Source organism: Oncorhynchus tshawytscha, linkage group LG13, assembly GCF_018296145.1.
Source record: "Oncorhynchus tshawytscha isolate Ot180627B linkage group LG13, Otsh_v2.0, whole genome shotgun sequence".
Taxonomy (NCBI): Eukaryota; Metazoa; Chordata; class Actinopteri; order Salmoniformes; family Salmonidae; genus Oncorhynchus; species Oncorhynchus tshawytscha.
The window spans coordinates 52,292,163-52,312,524 of NC_056441.1; the positions used below are offsets into that span (position 1 = coordinate 52,292,163).

General features: G+C 42.0%; 1 long non-coding RNA gene across 1 annotated transcript; it reads right to left on the reverse strand.

Annotated features, from left to right (window-relative positions):
- Positions 1-3,945: 3,945 nt before the first annotated feature.
- On the reverse strand, positions 3,946-19,758 carry LOC112265945. The gene is made up of 4 exons (XR_002955858.2): positions 19,622-19,758; positions 5,586-5,666; positions 5,373-5,415; positions 3,946-4,643 (listed from the first exon to the last, which is right to left on the reverse strand). It is a non-coding gene; the product is annotated as an uncharacterized LOC112265945 (long non-coding RNA).
- Between the last annotated feature and the right edge of the window lie 604 nt (positions 19,759-20,362).

Below are 20,362 nucleotides of genomic sequence, written 5' to 3' on the forward strand. Positions count from 1 at the left end.
TAACAGTCTGCATGATGTTGTGGTTGTACTGGTAGCGTGCACTTCACACCAAGAGGCGAGAATGGAGATGCCATGACGTGAAGGTAAGAAGAAAAACAAAGGCACCGCTATGAGGGTGTGCAGTTTCCACCCGGGCCCAGGCCAACTTTGACCAGTGCAGTGTAAATAGTGGCCATGTCTAGATACTATGTAGCCACTATTAGTCTTGCTCAGTTCTTTAATCAACCATCAGTTGAAGTTAAAGCAGGTACATTCATCTCAGTTATGAATGAGAACTTCCAATTTTGACATGGTCCCTGCATCTAAGTTGATATAAAAGACAAAACCGATCAACATTGAATTGTTCCATTGTGCCATAAAAAATGTTTTAGTGCCGTTATAGTACAATACAATACAGGGTACCACAGGCTAACCGCAACGCAAGAATACAGAGGAAGTGTGCAGTTCCTCCTCGACACAGTCCAAAGGGTGTTTGCCTAACAGTATTCAGGCCAAGCACAGACACTGACGTCAGAGAGCCTTTACAGTACAGCCGCCAGAGTGTACTGACCTAAAAGGTACAATAAAGTGAGAAATGGAGTCCTACGTCCCTTCGAATGAGGGCAGCTACAAAACACGAATCACTGTAGTTTCTTTGGACTTCAAAATGCAGACAGTGAACTGGTAGAGGGCAATCGTATGTGCGTCTAGTATATGAGGCGAGCTAAGCCACAAAGACACAGACCTAATGGTAGAAGTAGTCGTGACTTTATATTTACATATGCCTAGTTAAATCAAATAAATAAACATGGCAGATAAGCTTGGCTACACAACGACTGGCCTAGAACTACAGAGGAGTAAAAGATTGTATTTTGATGAGCTGTCACTTGTCCCATGTTTATGGTTAACATTGGCCAGCTTACTGCACCTTGCCAACTGCACCTTGTCAAATCAGGTGAGCATTCTGAATTACTTCATTCTACAAATAATTAGTCCGGTGGAAACGCTTCAAGAACCATGTAGCCTTTTTGAGACAGAACTTTCTTGCAGGGAGTCTCTTTCCCTCAGCCTGTGGAAAAACATGACTCAGGTCCTATGATTGTTTCATGGTCAAGGTTAAAGTATGTCAACCTCCTTCACTGATTTGACCCATGAGCTAAAAATGACCGTCGATAAGGAGAAGTTGATCTTTAACCGAGTTAAGTCATTTTATTTCCCCTTTGTCTGCCCTTTGGTAATCTGTATCTCATCCTTACTAACACGGTTTCCCCTGCGATTCTATTGTGTGTTTACAACAGGTACTTCATTCAGAACCTGTTCCCATGTTATTCCTCTTTCTACTATAGATCTACTCAACTATTGATTGTGTAATATGTATTTAGCATGAACTAACACAACATCCAGGGCTCTGACCCAAACTTACTAGTTAAAAAAAAAAAAATCCCCCACCCCCATCCAACTCCCTCTGCCCACAGCTCTCCCCTTTCAGCCAGCTGTGATAATGGCCACATTTAGAAATCCAAGGGCTGTTATTACTCACAGGCAGAAACACAAACTCACTCTGCAAACACTTGGCCCGAAGGCCTGGTAAACAGAGTCAGAAAAAAATGCTGTGTTTGTCCCCAAAGGATGGCAAATAAGGGATGTGAGGAGGTTTGGCTAGTGAATGGTGAACAACACCCTCCTAGCTCACAGCTGTGGGAGACGTACACCACAAACCGCTCCTTGAACAACCTGCAGAGCCACCCGCCTCTGCTCTTCCCTCACCTACATCGTGTTACACACAAACACTGCACACAGCAGGCTACATGAGGCAACAAGCTCAAACTTTAAAGCTACGAAGTATGAACGTCCGTCTATGCGTATGTGTGGGGTTGTATGTGTGTGTACGGGTGAGAGGGAGAGTGAGAGAGACGGATACGTAGTTAAGACATGCGGCCTGCAGAGAAGGTGAATTAAAACGTTCTAATGGCGGTCAACATTGTAACCAAGCACCAGCTAGTGCACACTCAGATGTTTAGTATGTCCCCATTTGTATTGTGGCTGACGGACACTGAGTACACCAAACATTAAGAACACCTTCCTAATATTTAGTTGCACCCCCTTTTTCTCTCAGAGCAGCCTCTATTCGTCAGGGCATGGACTCTACAAGGTGTCGAAAGCGTTCCACAGAGATGCTGGCTCATGTTGACTCCAATGCTTCCCACAGTTGTGTCAAGTTGGCTGGATGTCCTTTGGGTAATGGACCATTCTTGATACACACGAGAAACTGTTGAGCGTGAAAAACCCAGCAGGGTTGCAGTTCTTGACACAAACCGGGGGCGCCTGTCACCTACTATCATACCCCGTTCAAAGGCACTTCAATCTTTTGTCTTGTCCCTTCACCCTATGAATGGCACACATGCACAATCCATGTCTCAATTGCCTCAAGGCTTAAAAATCCTTCTTTAAACTGTCCCCTCCCCTTCATTTAAACTGGTTGAAGTGGATTAAACATGTGACATCAATAAGGGATCATAGCTTTCATCTGGATTCACCTGGTCAGTCTGTCATGGAAAGAGGTTGTTGATGTTTTGTATAATATTTTAGCATTATTTATATACACTGTTTTTATGTCTAGGAATGCAAGATCTACGGTAAGCTTAGCTTGTCTTTCCAGTTTTCTAAATATCGGTAACTGGGTGGGGCTATTTAAAATAGGGTGTGGGTTGTCTGAACAGACAACAGACAAAGACAGAACATGGAACAAACCACAGTCACCCCCCAAAAAAGACAGAAGTTTAGTAATTATTTCACCTGACCTTACTATTCAACATTTCCATGCAATCATTTGTTGCCTTATGTAAGGGGCCTTGAGACAAGAATCTCTGTGAACAGGTTGGCTTCAAATTTCAAGTCACTGGAGTTTTCGTACTCTAATTCTTTCCAGTAATGTTGACCATTTTTTCATGGATTTTTCTTCACTGAGAGAAAACATTACCAGTGTGAAGGTCAGCGGTTTGTGCTTGTGCGTGTTTGTCTGTGTCTGTGTGTTATGACCTGTATGAAACCTCTGCTGCACCCCCACCATTTACTAAGTGGTTCAGTGGAGTATAGGTCCTTACAGCAATTTTAACTCAGTCATAGAGTTCACTATTTGCAATAGTATGACAAGGAATGCAATTGTGACACATGACATGAAGAAAATATTCTCTGTAAACTTGTGAACTTTTCCATTGGAATAATATAGTAAACCTGCATGGTTTCATCATTGTTTTGGTGGAGTACTCTAGATCTTATATCACTGAGGCATTTTGACAGGTTGTTTTGACATTGTTGTCCTGTGGATTTTGTGTCATGTGAGGCCTCGTCCCTACCTGTGCCCCACCCCGACTTCAAAATATAACTCTGTGTTGGGTTCTGCCCTTGCTGTGGGACAGTATAACCCGTTTCACCAGCTCAGAGACTTGCCCAATCAAAGACAGCTCCATAAGTCAGTCCCGCCTCTTGGCACAACGCACGCCTAGGGGTAAGGCTGTAAACCAGGGACACTCACACTGGTCGTTATTCCACCAATCAGATGATATCGTACGGGTTTTTTTGTATTATTTATGACGCTACAGATAAATCTACCAATCAGGTGCCCTGTGTTGTATAACCAATTACTTCTCAAGTGTGTCCTATTTCATTGTGTTATGAAAATGTTCTCTATCAATTTTGAGGATGAAGAGGTGTGTCTTACTGTTAATAGCAAATGGAAAAAACAAGGCTTCATTTGTCACAAAATAATTGTGATGACTACAGTAAAACTCTGTCACACTGACCCTTGTTCCACCAATCAGCTTTGTGGCAACATGATTTGTGGTGCACTCTTAAAAAAAATGTTGCTATGGTAGAACTTAAAAGGGTTCTTCGGCTGTTGCCATAGGAAAACCCTTTGAAGAACACTTTTTGTTTCCCGGTGTAACCTTTTTGGGTTCTATGTAGAACCCTTTCAACATAGGAACCAAAAATGGTTCTCCTATGGGGACAGCCGAATAACTTTTTTTTCCTAAAAGTGTACCATTGCTTAAGCTACCATGCAGCAGAGCCAAGTTGTATTGCCAATTAACGGTCTGGGATGCTGTTAGATTTCCTCAGATTTGTCCAGTTTTCTGTTTTTTATTATGAAAGGTTATCTCTCAAATTTTACAATGTTATTGGGAAAAACTACTACATTTGCCACCACAGAATTGTGATGACTACAGTAAACCACACCAGGCAAAAATTTGCAGTTCGGTTGACCACACGGGCTATTTTTTCCCTTTAAGAGCTTAAAAAGGCCCGATATTGGCTCTGTTCCAATACCATATTCATGTTGTTCTCACTCTTCACGTGTGGGAACGGGATAAACCTGTATCCTCATCAAAAACAAGATTCACTTTCTTCTGCTGTACAACACGTGGCACTTTTGAGAAGCGGTAAACCAAGTTCTCAGAATGTGCAGAAATAGCTGTGAGTATGGAGAAGAATGAGTGTTTGTCTCAGAGCTAGCGGGTGGGTAAATTGGTGAGTGTGGAAGTAAGTGGGTCCTCTAAGTCTGAGTCATTGTGGCCTGTGACGAAGCCTCAATGTTCATTCCACCTCATGTGACTCTGTTTCACTTGTGGTTTTGGCACAGCGTTCGGGACTTCAGATGGATTCATCTGTGAGGGAACAAAAGAAGACAAAAGGATTGTCTTAATGTTCGAGACAACATCACAGACAATCAAAACAAGAAAATAAATGCTTAGATGATCGCACGCTTTGTGTGTGTTATTCCTTCAAAATAACTTCCTTATGTCTCAAATTCCCTAGGTGTTTGTGTTAAAGGCAGAAAAAAAACAACATTGCACATTTGACAAAGAAGCACTGTTGAAAGGCAGAATAAGCAATATGGTTACGACAAAGCCAAGGAGTGTCGGACAACCTGATTTACAGCAGTGATTCAGTAGATAGTAACAAAAAAGTAGTTATAGCGGAGATATTAAGATTTGTCACAAACACATGCAAGCTTTGGGTTCTTCCATCCAGGCTTTACTAAAAATGAAAATAGAAATATATTATGGTGTCACATGACCTATTAGAAAAAAAATCGAGCATTTTACAAAATAGACAATATGGACACAAAATAAAAAGCAAGCCTCTCTACAGGCTGAAAAGTTCACTAGAATTACGTAATTAATGGAAGAGATGTAACGAGTTTCACATTTACCTGTTCAAATCAAACATTACAGTCACACCCATCAATGCCAAAACACTGGTAGACTGAGTCAACATTAGCAGTGGTATGTTTCTGGATGTTTTTTCCAATAAAGCTTCTAATGTACATCCAGTGACAACAAAGTGTAGAACTTGCGAAGAAACATTTGTCAGGTTGAAAAGAGATCACCCACCCCCTTGATTTCATCATACCAGTCATTTGTAGGCTTTGGGAACCTAAGAATCACAAAAAGATTTCTGGTTAATTAGTGTGTGGTCTTACAAGCAAGTGTGTCAATCTCTCTTCCTTGGAATTGTTGTCAGAGTTCTTAGAAACCTGGGGATGTACTCTTAGCCACACTGGCTGGCTTGTGCTCTGGGCAGCTTGGATTGAAAAGAAAACCCACCAATCGAGCAGCAGATCTTTCCTCCCATGGACCTCACCTCCACAGGTCAGGAATGCAGCTCTCACCTTCCTCCTCACTGATCTAGGAAGACAGACGTTTTGCTTTAGTTCTAGGCTCTTCATAGTTCTTCATGATAAGTGCTGAGGATAGCGTGGGTGGGGGGCGCAGAATAGCATGGTTTGAACGGTACCTCCCTGGTGACATTTTCAACATATGGCCTGAGGTTTCAGCCGGAGGAATGAACTGTGATATGGTCTCTGGGGAATGGGAAACTTTCAGGGTTTTTGACAGAGTTTCAGTGCCGTGGTAGATGGACAGAATCGAAATCCATACCCCCAGAGTATGTACTTTGGTTAAATAGTGTAAACGCGTAATTATGCACATTCATATATTATAAAAAACAATACTGATTAAAAAGGATGTGGGTGGTGTCAATATGTTGGCATATGGCTTCTGAAAGCAAATTTATTTTGCCAAAGTAAATCCAAAAACTTGCGTCAGCATTAAATGTCCTCTATAATTTCAATTATCCGGTCCACCTTTTATAGATCCTAATGGAAAATGTAATAATGTATGAGAAGAATTCCATACTTTATGGCGAGCATCACGTTACAGTTTCATCTCATTGGTCATTAGGCGTTGACAGGTGTTTTGTTTGCTTTGAGGTTTTGCTGATTGAGGAACTAGTAATGAAGCGTGTTATGACTTGGTCTCTAGTAACAACAAGTGGTACACCCTTCTCACCGTATCACCAAGACAACTCAAACAGACAATATGCTGAATTTACAAATACAATAGAAACCAGGAACCTTCTACTCTGTGTGGCCGCTTTCAAATACGGCAAATGTTTAAGACAAATGTATAAATACACATTTAAAATACAAGTAACGTACGCAAAGTTGGTAACCACACAATTTGTACAGCAGATTTACCTTAGGTTTGACTACTCATGAAACTTCATGATTGCCCCTTTGTTAAAATCGGCTAAGAATTGAATAATAAACACTTGTATTTAATTTCCGTACTAATCACTAATGGCATAAATTACAGAAAAGTAAGACTGAATTGTTACCTCCATTACTACCACACATCAGCACAAGCCAAAATATTTGGCCCACCATCACACCCTCCATAGGCCCAGTCCTAAGCCTTTTGCTCACTATCATACACCTCCAGTAGGCCAAAGCCCAAGCCTTTAACCCACTACCATACCCCTCCATGCGGTAGGCCCATGCCTAGGGTCTTGATCCGCCTCCTCTCCCAGCATCTGCCGATTGTTTGACAGGCCCCTCTTCGCGACGTCACCTAGCATCTCCAGTTGCTCTAGCTCACCCTGTGACTAACACCTCTCAGCTATATTTCACTAACAAATGAGAAGACCTTCCAGATGACGGGCAGAGAAGAAGAACCAAGGACGGAAACGAAAAACATGTGGGAAAGCCTGGACTGCATTTCATACAGAAAAGGATACTCCAAGAAAAATCAGAAACATCCCCCAGACCCCTTCCTCCATTTAAGAGGGACTTGAACCTCTCATAAAAGCTCTCTCAGTATGAATGGCTTGATGATCTTAACAAAATGTGATACAGTATTGTTATGCATTTGACTGACGAGTGAAGGTACATAACTATACCTAACAAACACATCAATTTAATTAGTCTTGTGTGTGTGTGACTTTGTCATTATTTTTCTTAGGAAATAAAAGCCCTTATTACACTATTGCTAATACTGTACGTAACACTAACACTACTGTGTACATTTCTACAACATTTGGGGTACTTTGCACTCTGAGCCAACAGATGTAGGCTTACAAATAGGGTTTTACTGTCATAACATTAAGAGGTCAATAGGTTGTTAAAAAAAGCCCGAAGTGAGTGAGTGAGTGAGTGATTAAGTGAAAAAAGCTAAACATTTGTTCGTATGCAGGTTATTATCAACCTCAAAACTATGCAAGGAACTCTGGGTTAAACACAAGCATCAGTCAAAGCTATGTTCTTCTGAAGACATTAAATCAACCTGTTTAAAATGGTGTACCAAATCGGTATGACTGAAGTGGGATAAGGAGGGGAATTCTCTGGCAGTGAGGGAGTCAAACCTCTCTTTCAGCTGGAGTCTGTATGGCACCAGCCCAGAGGCAGCCATCTTGCAGCATTGCGGGCATTCCTGTGATTTAAAGCAGCAGGGTGAGTCACTGTGTTCGATGCAAACACGGCCTCTGATTCAAACCCCGGTGACTAAGACCCCAAACGGACCCCACTGAGAGACGAGGAGTGAGGAAAGGAGAAGCCTCTATCTGTCTGCCATCTCCTCTGCCCGCCAAAACACAGGAAACCTGATAAGGGGACAAAATGCAATGCATTTATTTCCAAAGCTAATTGTAAATTGCCCAACAAATGATTTTTGGTTGACCTCAAAGTATGCCATGAGTCACTTCCCTAGTTGGCCCAAGTTCAGTCTACAACTGTTTCTAGTGACATTTCATTGCTAAGATTGTTTAGTAGGCCTATAACCTTTCTCTCAATAATTCTTAATGAGTTTGTACCAGACCAGTATAAAGCCGAGAAGATGTGTCAGAAAACATTTCTAACCTAAATTAGCCAACTCGGCACACATACCAATTTCAATGCATCATGATTTGAATTATCAGATCTTTTCACTTTTCTTACAGCTCATTAAAATGTACAAAATTGCCAAACAACAAGAAACATCCTTTTTCTTTCTCTCTCTCTCTCTATCTGCACACTGTCTGACTTCCTGCCTGCTACCAACAGAAACAGGTTGCACCTGCTATGTGACATCATAAAATATCTTTCCTCCATCATATCCTTACATGGTCTCTCCTATCATTGTTATGCGGATGACACTCAAATACTTTTCTCCTTTCCCACTTCCCACTTCTGACACCCAGGTCGCGACACACATCTCTGCATGTCTGGCAAATATCTCTGCTTGGATGTCGGCCCACCACCTCAAGCTCAACCTCGACAAGACAGAGCTGCTCTTCCTCCCGGGGAAGGCCAGTCAGCTCTAAGACCTCACCATCATGGTTGTCAACCTTCCCAGTGTGCAAAGAACCTTGGCATGACCCTGGACAACACCCTGTCATTCTCTGAAAACATCAAAACAGTGACTCGACCCTACTTCACACAGGAAGCGACACAGGTCCTAATCCAGGCACTTGTCATCTCCAGTCTGGACTACTGCAATTTGCTGTTGGCTGGCCTCCCTGCTTGTGCCATCAAGCCCCTTCAGCTTATTCAGAATGCTCCATCCCGCCTGGTGTTCCACGTTCCCAAGTTCTTCCATGTCACCCCATCCCTCAGCACACTCCACTGGCTTCCAGCCGAAACTCGCATCCACAACTTGCCTACGGGGCAGCAAGAGGAATTGCCAATCCCTACCTTCAGGCTATGCTCAAACCCTACACCCCAATCCGAGAACTCCGTTCTGCCACCTCTGGTCTCTTGGCACAACCCCAATGGTGGAACCAACTTCCCCCTGAAGCTAAGACAGTCCCTGCTCATCTTCCGAAAACATGTGAAACCCTACCTCTTCGAAGAGTTTCTTATTTCCACAGCCCCCCCCCCAAAAAAGCCTTTCGTGAACTAACACTCGCACTTTACCTTTTCCCTTTACTAACTTTGACTTTGCTGATAGCTACTTTGAGGAAAAATTTACTTACTATGACTGTGATGTGTGGTTGTCCCACCTAGCTATCTTAAGATGAAAAGCCCTAACTGTAAGTCGCTCTGGATAAGAGTGATGACTAAATTATGGTTCTTGAGCAATGGATGACACACCTCAATATCCCTTCTAGATGTTTTCACACTCCTGTTTCAACAACTGATACAAAGACATAAAACTTCACACACATGGTTAGATAATCATTCTTAAATCGAATGTCAAGTAAGGTTTTGATCAAAAGATGACACATTGCTCATCTAATAAAAAATAAATACACTTTATTAAGTTGTCACTTGAAAAAGCAATTCCTTTGTATGTCAGATGGTACAATGCTATATGGTGTTAAGGGAAAGTTGAAAAAGTCCACGACCCACACACTTCAACCTGGGCATTTTGAAGCTCATCTTAGAAAGATATGACCTACATATCAAGACAAAGAAAGTTTTAGATTTTGTGACAATTCAGAAAATTTCCATAGGTGGAAGATAATTTACACCACATCAAAAGGGCCAAACAGACATTTTCCATTCCCCTTTCTTTTTTCAATTTAAAGTTTTATTAAGTTTTCTTGTTTTTCAATCAACCAACAAAACACATTCCACATTCACAGATGTGACAGTCTTAAAAAAATAAATAATAATAATAATAAAAAATAATAAAACATTTAAATTAAATTTAAAAAATCAGAGCTCCTAAAGTCTAGTACTGTTGTTTGCCATCCAAAACAACAGAGATTGGCCTGTGAAAACTGAGGGATTAATTATGCAGATATCACCCATTTACACAACTGCAGCCTGCGTCACAGCATTACTCTGATACTCTTTGGCTTCTTGCTTATTACCTTTCCTGACCCTGATAACTCCCCTTTTAAATCCTCACAAACTTTAAGAGGAGCTCAAAACTAAATCCTCCCGAGCAGTCAGATGTATTTCTTCCTTGTGTGCCATGACATGAACTTCTCTGATAAGGTAGAACTGACTCAAGTGTCCATGAATCCACCCTTGTCCTAGATGGAGGTGATCATATGTCCCTTTTCCGTCCCTCTCTAGCCTTCCATTTGGATGGCTTGGCAAGGTTCGGGATACAGGAGGCCGGAGTGTTGGTTCTGATTCAGGAGATTTCACTCTCACATAACCACGTCAAACCCAAGCACGGCCAAAACAATCGGACTGACTGTGGAGGTTTGCCTTCTTAAGACGGATTTCGTCAGAAATAATCCCAGGGTCTAAGGTCTCACGCACGTGGCCCGGGATGTTTGATGTGTGGATTATTGCTCAGATTAAGCCTCCCCTTTAAAAAAAGAGGCACATTCAGTGAGAGGTTTGATGTAGTGATAAAAAGACACCAGTGACCTGCTTTGATGTGTAGGCCCCTGAATCTGAACATACACCAGGCCTGACACTCCCCACAGTGACTGTATGTGCATGCCCCAACCAGAAGCTGTGGATCACAGGCAACATCTGCACTGAGCTAAAGGGTAGAGCAGCCGCTTTCAAGGAGCGGGACTCTAACCCGGATGCTTATAAGAAATCCTGCAATGCCCTCCGATGAACCATCAAACAGGCAAAGCTTCAATACAGGACTAAGATTCAAACCTACTACACGGACTACAACGGGAAGCACAGCTGCGAGCTGCCCAGTGAGACAAGCCTACCAGACGAGCTAAATGACTTCTATGCACGCTTTGAGGCAAGCAACACTGAAGCGTGCATCAGAGCACCACCTGTTCTAGACGACTGTGTGATCACCCTCTCCATAGCCGATGTGAATAAGACCTTTAAACAGGTCAACATTCACAAGGCAGCAGGGCCAGTGGAATAACAAGGATGTGTACTCCGAGCATGCGCTGACCAACTGGCAAGTGTCTTCATCTGTCTGTAATACCAACATGTTTCAAGCAGACCACCATAGTCCCTTAAGCCCAGGAACACCAAGGTAACCTGCCTAAATTACTACCAACCCGTAGCACTTAAGTCGGTAGCCATGAAGTGCTGTGAAAGGCTGGTCATGACTCACATCAACACTATTATCCCAGAAACCCTAGACCCACTCCAATTTGCATACCGCCCCAATAGAGCCACTGATGACGCAATCTCTATTGCACTCCACACTGCCCTTTCCCACCTGGACAAAAGGTGGGAATTCTATTTATTGACTACAGCTCAGCGTTCAACAGCATAGTGCCCTCAAAACTCAATGGGACTAAACACCTCCCTCTGCAACTGTATCCTGGACTTCCTGACGGGCCGCTCCCCCCGTGCTGATCCTCAACACGGGGGCCCCTCAGGGGTGCGTGCTCAGTCCCCTCATTACTCCCTGTTAACCCATGACTGCATGGTCAAGCACAACTCCATCACCATCATTAAGTTTGCAGATGGCATAACAGTGGTAGGCATGATCACCGACAATGATGAGACAGCCTATAAGGAGGAGGTCAGAGACCTGGCAGTGTGGTACCAGGATAACAACCTCTCCCTCACAAAGACAGTCGTAAAGGGCACAAAAACGTCTATTCCCCCTCGAGAGACTGAAAAGATTTGGCGCATGTGACAAATACAATATTATATCATTTTATTTGACATAAAACCACAGCTATGCCCTTTGAGGGCAGAGTGCATTTCACAGAGCAATATATGAGCAATATTTGCAATTCACAATCATGGATAAACAGTCACGTCCATGGGCATGGGGAGTAGGAGTCACTGGTAGATGGATACGAGGAGTGGACTGGAACCAGGTTTCGATGAAGGGAAATGTTTTGGCAAGGGATTGGATTGGGTTAGGTTCTAAATTAACCTGCTCTTAAATCGGGGTATTGCAATTGAGGGACAATGTCAGCTGAATGTAAATGTTTCAGTTATAATAAGTTACTGTCAGATTTTAGTTTCTCTATCAGTACATAAATCCTCTTGATCCTACTTGAGACGCAGACGTCCCACCTAGAGCTCTGGAAATGCAAATGCGCTACGCTACACGCTAATAGTATTAGTTAAAACGCAAACGTTCATTAAAATACACATGCTTGGTATTGAAATAAAGCTACAGTCGTTGTGAATCTAGCCACCGAGTCAGATTTTTAAAATGCTTTTCGGCGAAAGCATGAGAAGCTATTATCTGATAGCATGCAACACCCCAAAAGACCGTAGGGGATGTAAACAAAAGAATTAGCATAGTCGGCGCTACACAAACCGCACAATAAAATATAAAACATTCGTTACCTTTGACCATCTTCTTTCTTGGCACACCTTGATGTCCCATAATCAATACTGGGTCTTTTTTTGGATTAAATCGGTCCATATATCGCCTAGATATCGATCTATGAAGACTGTGTGATAAACGGAAAAAAAGTAGCGTTTCATAACGTAACGTCATTTTTTAAAAGTTAAAAAGTCGATGATAAACTTTCACAAAACACTTCGAAATACCTTTCTAATGCAACTTTAGGTTTTACTACACGTTAATAAGCTATAAAAATCATCAGGAGGCGATGTAAATTCGATAGCTGGTCGTGTGGAAAAAATGTCCGGAAAAACACAGAGACAATGCCTCAGGTTGGTGGTCGGAGGGAATCGGTTCCCTTTGGTCGGATCTACCAAGAATCAAATCAGAATCAAATGAGAAGACTCTATACATCCTGTGGAAGCTGTAGGTACTGCAAGCTCGGCCTCATTTAATACGGTTCACCTTTAACAATCCATGGAAGTGGCGCATGGATATTTTTTTCCATCTCCAGTGATCAGATTTTCCTGCGCTTTTCGATGAAACAGACGTTCTGTTATAGTCACAGCCGTGATTTAAACAGTTTTGGAAACGTCTGAGTGTTTTCTATCCACACATACTAATCATATGCATATACTATATTCCTGGCCTGAGTAGCAGGACGCCAAAATGTTGCGCGATTTTTAACAGAATTTCCGAAAAAGTAGGGGGGAGGCTTAACAGGATAATTATAACAGTGGCGGTCAGTGCCGTTTAAGATGAGGAAGGACAATGTTATTTATGAGCATGGCCTTATTTCCATTACAGCATATTGGATGACTGTCATTCATATTCCATTCACCCAGCTCAATGTAACATCAATAGGTTTAGGCTACTACATGATACTCAAATGTTCCCTATACCCATCATGAGGTTGTTACAACAGGTTGAGAGAAAAATTTGAGTAATCCAAACAGTGACACATTCAATAGCACCTTGCACACTCTTGCCTGCATCTAGCTGATATAGGGTGTAATCATTAGTTCAACAGTTGCAAACAAGAGTTTTTATTGGACAAATTCAAGTATGTTTATCCCAGTTTCATTCTCTGTTTTCGATAGATTTTGCAACAAATTCGGCAAATTGAATAGACCCCAGATCAACGCAAACACGGTTAACTTTCATAGCAACCACATACAAACACCATGATCATTTTGCTGTATAATTCCTTCTCGCAATCTACGCGCTCTGAAGTGGTGGAAAAAGTAGCCCATTTATCATACTTGAGTAAAAGTAAAGATATATAGAGTATATATCTATCTTTCTCTCACTTCTCCTTCATTGTCTTATGAATTAATTTCTTCAAAACTGTTCAACTATTGTCCCTCTCTCACTTTGAGTCAACTACTCACCATATATGTTGCACTCCAGTGCTAGCTAGCAGTAGCTTATGCTTTCAGTAGTAGATTCTTTGTCTGATCTTTTGATTGGAATGACAACATGTCAGTTTATACTGCAAGAGCTCTGATAGGTTGGAGGATGTCCTCTGGAAGTTATTACTGTGTGCCTATGGAAGGGGGTGAGAACCATGAGCCTCCTAGGTTATGTATTGAAGTCAACGTACCCAGAGAAGGACGGAAACTAGCTGTCCTCCGGCTACACCATGGAGCTACCCCAGAGATTGCTGTTGAGGCAGTACATGACCTTCATTGCAAAACAGTGTTTTAGTCAATTATATCGTTTTATCAAAATAGTATAACTTTTTTTCTTCTGAAATTCACTAAGGAGAATGGTCCTCCCCTTCCTATATATACAGAATATAGGCCTTGACAAGCAAAACATGAACATGATCCAGCGTTTATGACATCTACACAACAAACAGTAACCTCCTTCACACCTCTTCAATGTTTTCACCCACTTCACAAGGTTCCCTTTAAAAGCCTGAGGGACTGTGCATGTGCGTGTGTGTAAGTATTTATGTCTATGTGCACACATTTGCTGTTATTGCTTAGCCTTTCACTTCTTTCTGCTGTGAGTGTCAATAGTGCCATGGTGGCAAATACAGAGCATACGTGAGAGCACCGGCAGCAGGGAGAAGCTTCCTTCAGGAGACAGAGGAACTACACAGACTTTTAATAGGGGGAACACACATACGCACCTAGGACCTAGGAGACATACAAGACGGCGTGTGAGATATCGGAAAGGTGTTGCACTGTACCTTTGGCCTACTTTAATGTGAGAGAACATTCATAGGGAGACGCCACCTGACAAAGAGGCGGCTTCAGATCTGATTGGTGAAAGGGATACACCAATGAGGTGTGGCGTTTTCAAATCCACTGTGCTTCAATTTGAATATCTAAAATATTCCCCGCTTTAAACGTGACTACTGCATACATGACCTTTCCATAAAAGTATGGGGAAGTTATGTTATGGGAAAACACAGCTCAACGTGTCCACACAACCGTTGGTATTTACTACTGCTGTTCTGATTAATGCTATTATGATCATTTATGATATTTCCCATCAGACATGGCTGATGAATGGCCTGAGTCAGGCACCAGAGTGTCGGACATTATTCAACATGATATACAGAGAAGAACCAGCAGCACAAATCCCAGAAACGCTCTCCTCACACATCAAACTTTACCCTGCACATTTTGCCTCCCCTACCATACATGGAAATACTTCTTTATTTTAAAAGAGCAGACTCTTGATTGATTGTGAGTGAGTGAGTGAGTGAGTGAGTGAGTACGTGAGTGAGTGAGCGAGTGAGTGAGCGAGTGAAGTAGGGCCTGTTATCAGTGGAATGGGGAATGTTGACAGGCGGGATTGTGCTGAGATAGCGCCTGCACATCAGGCCTGGTGTGACGCATGGCAGACACGCCCACTCCCTCCCTCCATCTCTATCCCCCTCTCCTTCTAACTATCTCTTGCCCTTTTCTTTACTTTCCTCCCCTTCCAGTATGACAAAATGTTTCTTTACCTCTCATAAAATAATGCTATCCTCCCATAGCAATGGCGGTTAATTGACAGATCAAAGGTTTTGGAACACACTCCGTTCTCCCTTTATTTTATTTCCCATCTCAATTGAGTTCACTTGCCTGTGTTTCCCTATACAGGATTTACAAGCACTGCTGGTGTTATGAAACATTTAGGGGAAGCTGCCTCCCTTGGATTCCCAATAGCACTCATCTGCTTTCCTTTTTCTCCACTAGACCAGAGAAAGAACAAAAAATCTGGTGTTGTGCAACCACTGTGAGAGCATTCAGGACGTTTGGTTTCATTTTCCTTCTTCTGCTTCCCGTCTCTCCCACCCCTCAACCTCCTGCTAGGCAGCGCTAGCCCCACTTCCTTGAGAGGGGAAAAAAATGTAGAAATATGATAAAGAGGGCAAAGAGGATTGGGAAGAAAGAAAAGTGAGAAAGCATATTACAACTTCAGATTCTCATATTACTGAAGAACCAGGGAGAGACTCGCAGAAGGTTTGAAAAGAGAGAGACAATGAGAGAGAGAATTAGAAAGAGGGGGAAAAATACAGCGACTGGAAGGGGTGTTGACATGGAGCTAAATTACAGAGGGGAGTTCAAATAAGCACGGCCCATAGGGATTAGTATATGCTATATGTGCTAATACACAGAGTATTCATAACTTCAAGCCTGTCAAAGAACCACATGAAAACCAATCCAACACTGAAACTCCATTGATATTACTGAAACTGAACAAAACTGGTCATGACGTTTGAAACCTAATCTTGAGGAAATGTACTATTTTCAGAGGTGTGCCCAAGGATGACAGAGGTATTACTATTTTTTGCATAAAACACCTCAAAAAGGGGTGTAAGGCTGAGTCATAAACTGTGGTCAAATACCCATACTAACATACTGTATACTACATACTTAATGAGTATATACTACATGCTATTCTATATACTGTTTGTTCATGTATACTGTAAAGCGTCCTAGCGCTTCGCCTGTCTACCGTAAATTGATGCTGTTGCTATGCAACCTCTTGCTAGCAAGTTAGCATAACAAATGACTAGCTAGACGTTTTCCGACTTGGCGTGTGTTCTGAAATTCAATCTGGAGTGCCAGAGGGCGCTCGGGGCATTTGTAAATTCAGAGCATTGTCAGATTGTCTGTTTGTAAATTCAGAGCATTTCGCTCTTGGAGCGTTCAGAGCGCACACTGAACGCTCTGGCTGAGGAATAGGGTTGATTCCAGCGTTCTGATCTTACAATGGCAGTCAAGCACCCAAGCTAACTGGCTAATGTTGGCTAGCTTGCTAGCTACTTCCAGATACAAATGAGAAAACGCATAACTGACCATTTTACTTGCCCTAGAAGAGCTGGTTAGGCAGGTTTCATGTTATCCAGAGCATTGGTGACTGTAACAGTGCTGCTGGCAACAATTTAATTACGCTTTTTGCCAAGGTTTACTGACACCGGCCATCTCTGAAATTGAAGTATAGCCAGAGTGAATTTACAAAAACACCATAATGTTAATTGAGAACGCACGACTACACCACTTAGCTAAGCTAAAACATTATGGGAATAATCAAGTAAATAAACATTGGGTAGTTAGTTATATAGCATATAGTTAATATATTGACAAGTTTGATGTATTATTAGCCAACTAACTTTAGGTAGCTAGCTAACATGACGATAGTGTTGCATACTGCTATAGCGAAACTAATTAAAAAGGCAGACTAACTAAACGGACTATGTGGTGCGTAAGAATAGCATAGCTAACAAATTGTCAGCCAACATAACATGTAAAGGTTGCCTATTTGAAAAGTCATTACTTTACTACATTGCTCAACATTTTCTTAACATTTTTCCCAATTAGTTAAAGCAATGAATTGGATGAAGCTCTCGTTGGACTTCGGCTACATATTTCCCATCATTTTCTTCAAATCTGAAAACGATGTGAAGCCACTCCCATTTTCAGAAGAATTGCATTATGTGCCCTAAAAGTACGGAAATAGTGTCAACATCCGGGAACTTATAGCATACTAACTATATCCATACTATGACCAATAAGCATACTTTAGACTCAATTTACGTCATAAATAGTACAGTGAGTGCGGTTAGTATGAGTAATTCGAACACAGCTATAGTCTTACCAAACACTAAGTGGGTCCACATCCGCACAGTTATCATCCAGCAGTACGGCACCTGACCATGAATACAGCTATGAGTGAAACATGGAAGAACTCAGAAAAGGGAGTGTGTGTGCTTGGCCATAGCCCAAAGAGCTCTCACAGAGGTTAGGTTTGAAAGCCTATTGCATGTTATGAATAGATACACTTAAAAATACACAACTTTGCAGAACATAACTATTTCACACGGATGAGAAAAAAAACATTGCACCATAGGAACTGTCTCCTGGCAGTGTCTGACCCCTTTGTCACAAGGCGTCCCCACTCTGGACACAGCTACATGGTTCACTGACAATAATGTCCCCTACTTTATACTGAGTGAGAGAGAGCATGAGAGAGAGAGGGACAGAGAGAGACTATGAGAGCTGTGCTGCTGCAGAGTGAGTGGGACTTCCAACCTATCTCAGGACTGGCAGATTCTGCACTCAGCTTTGACTGCCATACCACACTTACCTGTGAGGGGATGGCTCAATCATTCCCACGGCGCCTGGCCATTAGGACCTAGGATCATTCAAGTTATTAAAAAGAACAGACTAGCACTGCCTTTAGTTACACCTATAACGAGACAAGAATTGAAATAATGATCCAAATAGCCACTTCACAAGACAGTGCTGAACTTATTATTGGAATCATAAAGGCCTTTCTTGTATTTTTATTTATTTAATCATCCCTCCCACAAATTGTCAAATCTGAGATGATGTCACCATCCACCATTTGTGAATATTATCATAGAATGACACTGCCTTCCATGTGCGATGCCACACGTGTGGTCAAAATGTGGCTACATGTCGTGTGATCACGTCACACATGTAAAGCAGTGGTATTTGTATAGACTGTATTGAGAAGGGAAGTGCCACACTGACATGTCAAGCCTCAAATATCTGTAATTCAACATGCTGGATTCTTCAAAGACTATCTAGTTTTCCATGCAATCTTGAACCTTGAGTGAACCTGAATTGTGGTACAATTCCTGGGACAATATTACACAGCATTCTTTCTCCGACAGGCTAATGATCCCATTTCAGACCTCTGCTCAGTGTGAAAATAGTGCGTCAGAAATTTGACCGCGATGGACAATAAAGGACAGCATCATTGGCACTGCGGGGTGTTGTCACTGCACGCTGGGCCACTATATTCAGTGACAGGTGCATAGAAAGTTAAGGAATACGGTTTTATGCTTGGATTGACAAACAAGCATCCACATATTAACTGGCACAAAGCAAGTGGGTTATGTGTCTCGGTTTTGATATTCATTGATAGCCCATTTTTTCTATAACAGGGAGACAGGGCACAGTAGCCTATGTGTATTGACATTCATTCAGGTTTTCCAGGTGCGGTAGACAGTGCTGTGTTTAAGTGGGGTTGGGTAAATAGAAGGGAGGTAGCATCAACTCACAGAGCCAGTATGTGAAAGACGAGGGGTGGTATTCCATATATAAGGCCATGTTTGTTCCTCAGGGAATATTTCACACTGCCAAAATGTGTTTCGAAGGGAAGTGTAAAAACTGCACCTCCATAGCGAAAACAGAGTGGCACAAATGCAATCCCTCTGAGGACCGCTAGAGTAAGCTACTGCTTTGACTCGCTGAGGTAATTCTAGGAAACAGACATACCTGGAAAACATCATGTACCAAAGTATTACCCAATTTCAGGGTTTTTTTTCTCCCAAAAGCACATCTTTTAAAAAGCATTTCAAACTGAACTTTTGAACTCAGGGAGATTAACCTCACGGACAAGTTACCCAGTGAGTTTGTCAGAACAAATCCAATAGGCTAAGGGAAAACATACAAAGGCAATAGAGGAAAACGGTTATCATACAAACATAGTCAATGCAGAGCAATACGTAGCTACGGTACAGAACATAGGCCTACTATACAGCACAAGTCCTCATATACACCTATTTCACAAAGACACACTGATTTCAAACAAAGGAATAGAACACGGAAACACCTCTTGACAAAATAAGAGCCACTGTGTTTCTAAGGGGGGAGACTCACTGTTAGTAATGTAATGCGAGCAGGAAAGGAAGGTACTTTCCCTTGTAAAAAGGTCTGTAAATATGGGCTCGTGACCAACTGCAGCAGCCGAGTCAGTCGATGCCCTCTGTCCTCCTCCTGTAAGGTCATCCCCAATGAGAAGAGTTTGTGGTGCAACTGACTCATATTCAAGTGCCCTGATGAAACTGAAACCAAGCAGACAAGAGTATGAAAAATGGGGGGGAAACAACCATGGAGAACTTGGAGGGTAATAAAAAGGGAATACTTTGGATTTGGATTCGATTTATTAGGATCCCCATTAGCAACAGCTAGTCTTACTGGGGTCCGACATATAACGAAAAAGACATAACAGACAAATGACTTTACGATATACATACAGTACCAGTCAGAAGCTTCCATTAGCAAAGGTCGATGTCTGCACCCCCTCGGAAATCTAATTAGCAAAAAAACATATATATCCCCCTACAACTCTGTCAGTTTAAGCGAGAGATACAGTAAGTTTTAGAACACCTACTCATTCAAGGGTTTTTCTTCATCTGGACTATTTTCTACATGGTAGAATAATAGTGAAGACATCAAAACTATTAAATAACACATATGGAATCATGTAGTAACCAACAAAAAAAATATATTTTTTAAAGTAGACATCCTTTGTCTTGATGACAGCTTTGCAAACTCTTGGCATTCTCTCAACCAGCTTCATCTGGAATGCTTTTCCAACAATCTGGAAGGAGTTCCCAC